The sequence below is a fragment of the Pocillopora damicornis genome, chromosome 14, assembly GCF_964200805.1.
Source record: "Pocillopora damicornis chromosome 14, jaPocDami1.2, whole genome shotgun sequence".
NCBI lineage: Eukaryota > Metazoa > Cnidaria > Anthozoa > Scleractinia > Pocilloporidae > Pocillopora > Pocillopora damicornis.
The window spans coordinates 8174478-8186348 of NC_142683.1; the positions used below are offsets into that span (position 1 = coordinate 8174478).

The 11871-nt window shown below is 36.9% G+C and overlaps 2 long non-coding RNA genes across 2 annotated transcripts; both read left to right on the top strand.

The window, feature by feature from the left end:
- The first annotated feature begins 268 nt into the window (after positions 1-268).
- LOC149034288 (uncharacterized) lies at positions 269-1310 on the top strand. Its single transcript, XR_016182708.1, has 2 exons — positions 269-550; positions 1110-1310. It is a non-coding gene; the product is annotated as an uncharacterized LOC149034288 (long non-coding RNA).
- Positions 1311-4328: 3018 nt separating this feature from the next.
- Positions 4329-7892, top strand: LOC149034289 (uncharacterized). The gene is made up of 3 exons (XR_016182716.1): positions 4329-4530; positions 5788-5974; positions 6424-7892. It is a non-coding gene; the product is annotated as an uncharacterized LOC149034289 (long non-coding RNA).
- Positions 7893-11871: the final 3979 nt, after the last annotated feature.

Genomic DNA, 11871 nt, shown 5'->3' on the forward strand with positions numbered 1-11871 from the left:
AAGACATTGGAAAATTGTACAACCATTCCAATTTTTTTTATTGACAGTAAAGTGACTTTCTTTCTCCGAGTTACCGGTTTTTTAAGAAGGTGACAACAAGATCAGCCAGGTTGAAGTGGTGGTTGAGTTGAGATCAACAATTGAGATCATCCCTGGCAACAATGATCTATTGCTTTCTCTCCTTTCCTGTTATGACAGTAGCAGAACACGCAGATGCATGCTGCAATGTTTGGGTGAGCAATGTATCAAATAATGGAAAGGAACAAAATCAGATTGTGTGGATGATGGAAGAGAAGTTTGTGTAATAGATCCAGCCCTTCAGGTTACTCAGCCTGAGATCAAGGGAAGCATCAAGGATATCCTCCATGGGTTGCTCAACAACATAAGTCTTGAAAAACCAGTCAGAATGAACAGCAGGCAGAGGCATACAGGGAAGGATGTTAAACAAGCCAGAGGAAATCAGCTAGGAGGTGCAGATGACCATGTTAAAATTTTATTCATTGGAGAACTGACAATAGGCAATGGGGAGCAAGGGGAGAGTGCTTCACAGGTATTCCTTTTTGTGCCCTTAATTAAGTAATTATGAGACCTAGAAAACTTTGTTGCCAAGTTTCAGGTGACTAAAATTTAAGGAGATTTTGCAAAAAAAAAAATGTCCTTGGAATGAAAGATTTTCTCTATACAGTACCTTGCTGGTACTGGATGTGTTTGCAATGCGTAATTTTTAGTATTTAGGGTTAATGCCAATACAAAACACATGTAAGATGCCAGATGGCTGAAGTTTAAGGAGAACTTGTCAAAAAGATCTTGGAATGAAATATTTTCTCTATACTTTAATGGAACTGGTTGTATATGCTGTGATTTCTTCACATGAATGTGTTAATGGGATTTTTCCAAAATCAGATTTGGCACATTAATCAAGGGGTAGGGATGTGAAGAGGTTGAATGTTTCCTTAGAAAAACACTTCTTAACCAGTTTGATTTTTATCTCTTTTATGAGATAAATGGCCTCAACCTTGTACCAGTAAATCTTTTTCACACCATAACTTGATAATCTCCATGGACAATGTGACAACAATATCCCAGCATGTTTTGTGTTTCCTTTACAGAAATTCTGGATTACTTTGAAAGTGCTCTTTTCTCTATGGGTAAACCAACTGATTCTATGATGGTATATAATCAAAGGGATTGCTGCTTGGCTGCAGAGCTGATAGTTGTGTCATTCTGCAAAGTGGACCTTCACCATCATTTCTTCACGTGGCTGTCATTCAATAAGTCGTGGATAGCTACATGTATCATCAGTTAATCATGAAAGCACTCTAAAAGAAGCAGCATTGAAGGTAAATAAGTAAACGTGATTTTGCTATTATTTTCGAGGGGGGTACCAAATGTGACCCTCCACTGGAAAACGGACACTAACGCTTTTCCGTTTAAGCTGCAAAACCGTTTACTATCCGTTTATATCCGTTTAAACGGTTCATGAAAGCGTTTAAACGGTTTGCTTATCCGTTTAAAAAAATTTGCATCCGTTTAACGCTTTAGCTAAAACGTTTAAGCGGTTTGCTCATCCGTTTAAAAAAATTTGCATCCGTTTAACGCTTTTGCCAAAACGTTTAAGCGGTTTGCTCATCCGTTTAAAAAAATTTGCATCCGTTTAAAAAAATTTGCATCCGTTCGACGCTCTAGCAAAAACATTAAAACGGTTTGCTTACCCGTTTAAAAAAAAAAGCTATCCGTTTAAAGTTCCACGGAAAGCTTTGGACTGTTTGCCTAACATTCTGTAATAGGCAGTTCGAAGTATCAATCTTACGTTCGCTCGATACTCGCCGGTTCTTGAAACACAGAAAGACCGTATCTTATTTTGGTTTTATCTTTTGCGTGATCATAGTAAGCGAGTTTCCGTCGCATCCTTTGACAAACAAGTTAAATCGGCTACTCTCTTTCTGTTTATATCATCTTGATTCATCATTCTTGGTTTTATTGACAATCATTTTAACGGCCCCGCTTGGTGCGTGACACCGATTCGACCTTTTATTTGCAATGGAACTTCATTGCGTTATTTGACCTTGAAAGGTCTCGGCTTCAGACAAGGTGGCGGCATTACATATGGAAATTTGTTTCGCGAAACTTCCGAACAGGAAGAAATGGAGTTCATTTTCAGTACTAATAAGAATAAACAAAGGAGAAGATTATGAGTTTCTCGCGGTAGCCGTTCAGGATATTCGGCAGTGAAACTATTCTCAGTAAATTGCGCTTATTTCATGAATGTCACACGAAAGCGGCAGTAATTAACCCAGAAATAAAATGCGCAAGTATATGCTAGTTATTACTTTTCAAATTATCATGCTCAATATTTTCGCTTTAAAGGATAATTATCCGTTGTCACTCTGAAAGTTTTTCCGCAGAAGATCTCGCCGGCTCAACCACAGCCGTTAAACATTAATTTTAAGCTCATCGTTTGTCGATTTTGGTCAACCGTTTCTCGGTTTAAGCTATCCGTTTTTGGACTTTGGTCAACTGTTTAACGTTTCGGGCTGACCGTTTTTATTTTTGGTCAACCGTTTAACAGTGTGAGCCATCCGTTTTTGAACTTTGGTCAACCGTTTAACGTTTCGTGCTATCCGTTTTTATTTTTGGTCAACCGTTTGAAGGCCTAAGCTATCCGTTTTTGGACTTTGGTCAACCGTTTAAATTTTTTGCCATCCGTTTAAGCGGTTATGGCATCCGTTTAAACGCTCGAGTTAACCGTTTACTATCCGTTTACAACCGTTTTTCGAGACCGTTTTACGGAAAAGCGTTAGTGTCCGTTTTCCCGTGGAGGGTCACAAATATTTATCAGCCATGATTCATTTAATAAATTATTTGGATACTTTCCAAAATGAAATGCATCAAAGTCGTTATTCATTGCTAATTAATATAGGGTAGGGTTATTTGAGTAATAAGACAAATTTCATTTCTGACTAGTTATTACTTTTGAAGAAAGCTACTGATACAGGGTTTCTGATGTTTTCATGTGGTCAGGCAGCCATGAACTTAAGGTAAATCCTGTGAAATTCACAAAAACATGCAAAATATCACAAATTATGCTAGAAATCTTGCCAAATACATGTATATTTGAACTCACCTGTTGGGCTGTTTACTTGCCATAAAATTGAAAATGTATCTTAAAAAACATTCAAAATCTACAAGGTGTTCTTGGATTAATGTTGCTAAAAAGTGGGCAGTGGTCACTTTGTTCCAAGCTTTGCCATTGGTGCATTTCTCAAGTAGATTGTTGTTAAAAGAGCAAATCAAGATATCTGTTGTGGTCAAACAAATAGCAAAGCGTCTTCTGTATTTCTTTCGTAGCAAGTCCCAACGAGTTGTACAACTTGCTATCATTTGTAAAAAAAACAGGAATCAACTGTACCATATTTCCTTTCTGTGGTAGCTTTTTGATGTCTCTCTACTGATTGCTGCATACTGTGGCTTGCAAACTCTGCAAATGACGGAAAAGTTTTTAAAGATGCTCACACTTCTGTGAAAACAACTACAACAGATTTTTTGCAGAAGATGATTATAGCCATCTGTTATGCTCTACATAGAACATTGTATTGGACCCCACAAGAAAGCTGCCAATTAGTAAACATCTTGAGTAAGCAATGCATATATTTATCATTTTCCTATAAAAATTGGCTAAATTGCTGTCTTTTTTCATTAAAAATGTTTGTCAAATCAAGGCAAAATTGATTACTTTTTGACAACATTTGTCCAAAACATTCTTGGGAAACTGGCTGTTAAGCATGCTTTATCATTGTCATAAACTTCGAAACTTGTATTGATTTTTCAATTGATTCATTTAATTAATTTGTCCTGCTAGAACAAAATTGACCTCATATCGTAAAACCTACTAGCACAACTTAGTCTTCGCTTCAAAAAAGGACTGATCAAAGTCTTATGTACATGCAATTATTGTAGTTAAATTTCACGTGTCCATCAATCAACAAATTAATGTACAAACAAAACAAGTATCTGGTTTCAAAAGGTAACAAAATTGTTTTCGTGTGGGGGCATCTCCATGTTTCCGTGCTTCATCATTGCAAGCTGATACTCAAGGCTTTCCTTCTCCAATTGCAAAATGGTACAATGATTGTTTTATCTCTCTCCACAACTTCTAATTCTCTGCAATCTCTCCACTTGACTTAATTCTGAACAATGTGTGGGGAAACTTGGTGAAACATCATGGAGTGCAATGCTTGTGGTGTTTCTTTGCTGTCATACTCCGATATCACGCACCGCCATCTTGGATCGAGTGCCGCACCAAAACGAGGCTCGACGGGCATGCGGTCATTTGGAGGGTTGTGTTACATGGAGTTTGAGTGGAAATAACTCGCAAATATGGCTCACAATCATTGCTGTGTAAATTACTGTACGAACGACAAACGAAACGAAAGTGGTCAGAATTTGTCGTTTTTCAACTTTCCTAAAAATTCTTCATAGAGATCGAAGTGGATTGCCGCGATAAAGCGAGATGAAGGGACGCTTTTTCAGGTGAGTGTCGAGTCGTGACTAAAGCGAGCTGTCAAACGCACGTGTGCACTTTTGATATATATGTTCGGGAAGTTTTTCGATTTAAGACTCAGTTAGTTCCCGTCTAAAAATCCTAAATCCTTTCATAAATTATTTGTCTCTGCTGCTGCAGCGTACATCCCATTTCAAGCACATATCAAAACATTAGGCTTAGTCATACAGATTTTTTTAACTATGCTTCACAAAGCAGGCTATGCCCCCACTTTTTTAACAGTTCAGGGAGGAGGTATTCAAAATAAAATTTGTCTAATTTCATCTTCATCTCTGAACAAAATTCTGCATCAAACCTCACTCTTTCTAAATGAAAGTCAGATTTACAATAAACATAAAAATCTACCCATTCACAACCTGTCAACATCATCTGTCCCATGATCTGGTAGTAATAGCTATGTGTTTTTCGAAGTTTATAAACCCCATTTACACATTTCAGATATTTCAGCTGCGAGATTGAATCCGTAATAGGGCACTTGATTTCCAGCAGCCCCCACGGATTGTTTTCAGAGGGATCATGGACCCTTCGATCTGGAGAGGCAGCCAGATGTGGACATGATGGGTTGATCACAATCCCGGCAGGGAAAACATCAGCATATGCAGACGCTGCCTCTTCTTCTGTATTAATACCATGCCTCAGGGCTGCAGTTTGCACAGTCTTCTTTAGTTGCCTTGCTGCCAGTGATTCAAAGTCAGCCCTTCGGGCACAAACAACTTTAAATTTACTCAAAGATAGCCTCTGTGCCCTCAGATCATGCCACTTCTGAGTGTCAGACTGCTCCCTTGTTTCTTCCTCATATAAACAGGATTGTGCTTGTGAGACACTAAGCCCTTCAGCAAAGTTAAGTTCTGCCAAAGTAGGCACAAATGTATAATTGCTTTTAAGCAATGGTACACCAAAAGGCGGTGGCTCCTGTGGCCCCTCAACATAAATGTGAATTTTTGGATCATTGGTTGTGTTCTGACGTTGTTGGTATGATATAACTGAGCCATGAGCTACTCTCCCTAGTTTACTATTCACATAGTCCAAACTGTCAGTTTCTGGAACAATACTGTTTACTTGCATGTCTTCATATTGTTTGAATATGTCTCTCATAGAATCAATGATTTTGGGTAAACCAAAATTGTCCGGAATCGGATTATACAGAGTGGACCTACTCCATCTAACCTGCGTATTTTCTTTTTTTGTGTTGCATCATTGCTCGGTGGTTTCACTTGCTGCACCAGCACCTCTTGCACCTCGCGGGGATTGATTCCTGCTGTCCTTTGAGGAACGTGCCATGTTTGTGGTAGACTTGTTTTTGACGTGGCAGGAGGTACACTTTTTAAGCCCAATTTTCTATAATGCTCAAGGAGGTAAACCAGCCCTATTGCATGGTTACAGAGCCCTGCACCTGCTTCACAGTTACAGGAGGTACTGATTATTTTAACTTCGGGAGTCCTTGATATCTCAACCTAAAAAAAATTAAATGGATAAATATCTGCTGTGAATGTGTGTGTGTATGTTTTAAGAATTAACTCGTATGAAAATTACATCAAGCAAAGTTCGAGCTGAGACAAAACTTAAGTATTATAAATATGCTTACCTGTAACCTCCATGGCTCTTCATTTTTTCTCTGTGATTTGTAGCTTAGAGCTCTAAGAATTACTTCTGTATCCTGAGTTTTTAGTGAAAGCAAAGTGCGAATATGGAAGTTTAATACACTATAGATTTTGCACAAGAGATTTCGAATGGCGAATCGTGCAATAAACGAAAAAAAAGCACCATCTAAGATGCTTAAAGAAGCATGCATAGCGTGAAATCACACCAGTGTTGCAGTTAAATTTGAGACTGAAATGAAACTTTTACCTTTGACATTGAAGATATACCCTTCGCAGAAGTTACTATAACCACGAGTTACCACCTTCTTCGGGACTTCTCCATCGGTCTCAAGCCATGTCTCAATAAAAGAGGCGTCAGAAAACGGAACATTGCGGAGAGATTTCGACCACGCAGCAGAAAATCCACCTTCAGCCATATTGGCTAAACAAGCATGTCGTCCAGGATGCCCGTCCAGCCTCGTTTTGGTGCGGCCCTCGATCCAAGATGGCGGTGCGTGATATTGGAGTATTGCTGCTACTATAAGATATTATGTAAAAGGAGAGACTAGACAACAAACATTACCACTCAAGGGTTTATTCAAACTATTCGCTTTTTCAGTCACATATCACAGATCAACTCGAGTGACTTATGACTGACTGGACAATTTGGAACATCTTCTAAACCCATGCAATCAAAATGCAGTTTCCATGCTGGTACACATTTTTTTTCCTGTGCTTGTAGACTCAAATTCTAGCAAGGGTGCATAATCACAACAGAGCTCTGAAAACAGTTCCTTTACTCTTTTGTCCATCATGATTTCAATGTTTTTAATGCATACATTTACCCTCTCAAAGGCCTTTTCAGTTGGCTTCAAATGTTTCTATAATCCTTTGCATTACAGAAATGACTCGTATTCTGCACTGGCTTGATCTAGTTCTTTGAGCTTAGCCTCAATTTTTCCATCAAGCTCAAGCAGTTTTTCACCACTTCCATGCTATTTCAAAAGATTTTTGTTGATTTTAATGGGCCCTCTGAACATTCCTTTCAGCTCAGTAACTTGCTCTTAGCCATTTCCCTTGTGGATTTCCAACTGTTTGAATGGTTAGGTCCAATAGGGATGTGTAATTTCTCCTCTTTAATATACTGCTTGTATTTCACAGGGTCTGACTCGTACTCCTTCATTAATGTCTTGAGCACTTCCTACAATACCAAATTCATATTGTAAACATTCAATGTAAGGTACTAGACAATCTTGCTCTACTACCGGTTGTTACAGATGTCATTACAGGTAAAGCAAACGTTAACCTCCTTGCTGCTCTATTTACAACAATGTGATGGTAATTTGACATTATGCAAAAGTGTCAGAAATCAGTTCTAAACAAAACATTAATTTTCCTTGAAACTCACCATTATGGGCCATGAAAAATATACAGAGATGATAAAATCGTGATTCTTAAAATTGGTCAATGGTTTATTCAACACTGATTTTAAGATCATTTCCATGACCCATGGAAACGACTTGTTTCAAATGTGTCTACTTGGGTGTGCAGCATGTAATAATTATCACGTGTGAATATTCATCAACTTCTCATCCTGTGTTCTGTGTTTAACATAATAAGGAACAAGGAAGGTTAAAATAATAGCCTATCTTTTAGCAAATTACAATTTAAATTAGAGCTTTGAAACTGTTTTTATTATAAGAAGTGTCTGACCACAGATAGCCAGAATTAAAATGGATTAACATTTAAAAGTTGCAGTTGAATTTATCCAGAATATTTTATAATTGTAATAAGAGAAATTTATATAGCTTTTAAAACTATGTAAATATTCAAAAAGTGCTTTACTTTATGTCAACTGTTTTAAACTAGTACTGAGCTCTTTCCTAAAAAGAAATGCTTAGAGATATTTCTTAAAAGTAACTGGGCTGCTACAGGATCTGATTGGTAATGGCATTTACCAAAAGAAAAAAATGCATAAAGAAAATTCAAATGATGTAAAAACACATAGTTTGTAACATTAGGGAAGTTAGATTAACAATCCACTGTCTATAGACACAGCAGTAACAAAGATGTGTAAATCAATATGAATATTGAGGCTGCTCATTCCAGAATATTTTAAGTCAACTCATGCTCTGGAAAATGGAGTCAAACACTGCCCTGATTAGCCATATTTCTGAAAAAGACTTACTCTTACCTGTACCATTGTAATTTTTGTGTGTTAGGAACCACAAGGGGTAGTCTCAGTTGTAACTGTTAAAGGTGGTGAAACTTTAAAAAAAGAAACATGACTGTTCTTTTTTCTGTCGAATTCTCTGCCCACCATAGACCAAACATGAAGTCAAATTGTTTTTCTTTAAATACATTAAGAGCTGGGAATTCCTTTGAGGCAAAGGGTTGTTTATTAAGTTAATCAGTTATTCCAAACTTCTTTCCTGATTCATAGCTGATAAATAAGCTATACTTGCTCTTCATTTTTGTTGTTGGTTGAACACATACATTACAGGCATTCCCAGTGCTGTGAAGTGAAAACATTGCATTTGAATGCCTGCATGGAGAGCAGTTAAACCTCTTCATAGTGTGGTTCCAACTGACCTCGTTGAGGTCTCCATTACAACATGGATTTATAAATATATATAGCATAATTAATAATGACAAGAAAACAAGTTCAACAAAAGTTTTAACATTTTAACAAAGCTGATTCTATGAATCCAATTACATGTTTATAATGTTTACAGTTTGAAAGTGAAAATTTAGTTTTTATACTTATTAATAGCAGCACTTATCCAGGCTAGCTCAATTGAATGGGAGCCTGCAGAGAACAATTTAAGTATACAAAAATATACATATACAAAATATACAATGTCAAGCAATTTTAAGAGCAAAAAGTTCAGCATCGAGCCTAAATTGAGTGGGAACCTTTTAAAATAGTAGAAGTATAACAAAGTACATAAAGAAATATGGGATGTAAAATAAGCCCTCAAAAAAATTACAAGATGTACATACATTGAATATAGCATTACAGTGCATATTACATTAATTAAAAATTGAAATAAAAAAAAAATGAGAATAAAAACATAAAAACAAAACAAACTGAATTATTATATGGAAGGCTTGAATCCACCACCATAAAGCAATACCTATGGAAACTAAACAAGGCTAGAAAAGGCTATTCCAAATTTACCTTTGTCTGGGATGGACTGTACAAAATGAACTTGAGGATGACAAGGATAGGTTCTGTATTGTTAGACTTTATCTTGATGACACTGGGCTAAAACTAGGGTACACATGTTGAACTTGTGGCAAAGACTTGCTAGGACTCCAACTCATTGTTAATTAGTTTGAGAATGTGGTTCTTGATTTGTTCTTTAATCTTTTCTAAAAAGAAAGTAAAACTCAAAGAAACAATCCTAGCAATGCTCACTGTCAATTTTATGGGAAGCCAACAGTCTATAGGGACACTAACTACTTCTCTATTGAAGTTGTAATTTAGATTGGTGATGTCTTAGGAAAACTAATAAATGAATGAGCAATGAAATCATTAGAATTTAATTGAAACCCTAAACAGCAATGTTAGGGAAAAGACTAGTTGTGTTACAGTGAAATATAAAATGCATGATGACAAACTATATTATACCTCAAAAAGCTGGAATCCATGTTAAAGCAATACCTATTGAAATTAAACAAGGCTAGAAAAGGCTTCTGCATTGATTCCCATACAGCCTTGAGTGAAGTAGTAAATTTACCTTGGTCTGGGAAGGACCTCTGTAATGTTACGTGAAATTAATGTGGATGAGAAGATAAATTTGATATTGTTGAACTCTATGTTGATGATACCTAGCCCAATCTCAGGTAGGCATGATGAACTTGTGGCAAAGACTAAGAAGGACTCCACCTCGACTAGGAACGTATCCAAGAGAGAACCTAAGCAAATATTCTTTGGAATTTGCTGGGAACTGTAGAAAACCCTTGATGTCATCTATAGTCAATTCACTGTCTCCTGCAACAAACAGTTCTTTGATGTTGGGGAACGTCTCCAAGACCAATCGAGACATACCAGCTATTGCTTCATGGACAGTGAGTTTCCTTTAGTACTTTCATCTTGTTACCATTCTGAAAAGAAACTGATCATATACAAAGAAACAAGGAATTGAGTATGTTTCTGTAGGCTTTCTAATATGTTGATTGTGAGGGTTTGGTTTCTTGCCTTGAATTGTAGAAAACCCTTGATGTCATCTACAGTCAATTCACTGTCTCCTGCAATAAACAGTTCTTAGATGTTGGAATATATCTCCAAGGCCAATTAAGAGATACCAGCTATTGCATCATTGACAGTAAGGTTCCTTTATCACTCTCATCTTGTAACCGTTCAGAAAAAAGAAAACTGATCATAAATAAAGTAACAAGTAATTAAGTATGTATCTGTATGCATCCTAACTAGTTGATGGTGAGGGTTTGGTTTCTTGATTTGTCCATTTATCTGTTGAGAAAAGTAATTACAACTCAAGGAAACAATCCTCGCAATCCTTGCTGTCAATTTCATGGGAAGCCTATAATCTGCAAGGGCACTAACTACTCCATTATAGAAGTCCTAATCAAAATTGGTGACATCTTCAAAAATATGACAAATGATTGAGCAATGAAATCATAAGAACTTATTTGAAACCCTAAACAGCTACATCAGGACAATGATAAGTCACTACCTGTAAGGTTACAAAGAATAGCCACAATAATATTTTAAATCAAGTTATAGAGATATCTTTACTAAACCATAGTCTTTACTTATTCTATTATGACTATTATTATATATTTTGTATGGCAATATAAAAGTTGTTTAACTGTTGATTCTAAATCATGGTCGAAGGTAAAGAATTAGAAGACCAGGTGTCAGCACAGGAAACAGAAGAGTTTAAAGTTTGCACTTTATGTTGACAAAAAGTCAAGAATTCTGGTCTGCTCTTCTCCTGGTAATGTTCGCATTGATTACACAATCAACCCGGTTACACACCAAAGAGCACATTTCCATGTTTCTGAATCCTATCGGGATTAGTCGCAGTCCTTGCATAAATAAATTACTGAATTCCGAATTACTGAATTACTAAGCCCATCTTCCATGTTCTCCTTGGGGTGGATTCCATCTCAACATCAAGTCTTGTTCTTAAAGGTTTTTGCGTTTCTTGTACCATTTATTCCTTAGTAGTAAATTTGGGGCAAAATATTTCATCCAACAACTCCAGAACTCTTGTACTCCTTTCTTAGTGCTTCTCTTTAGTTGTCCTGGGCTAACACTCTGTTCTGGCTCCAGCAAAGGAGGCTGAAAGCGGTGTTCAATTGACAGGTCATTTGTCGTGACAGACAGATTTTCCTGGATCTAGACAGAGCTAGGACAGAGAGGACATCCATTGATCAAATAGGTCATTTCTGCCAGATACATTCTTCCCTGTTCCTATGTAAAGGTTTGATTCTTTGATGAAGCATCTAAGACTTGTCTTCCTGATTTGATGAGACTTTCTATCACTCTGTTTTGATGGCTAGCTTGTGGTATTTTCCACTCCCAGTGGAAAGAGCATGAAAATTCTTCTAAGACATTTTGAAGTTTGGGGATGTCCCAGCCTTGCAAAGTTTTGTTCAAATAACTTTGTATGTCAACAAAGTTTGTACCTCAATCCAACCAACAGTTACTGGGATATCCTCTGAGTGAGGCACATCTCTGAAAAGCCGTATATGAGCTGT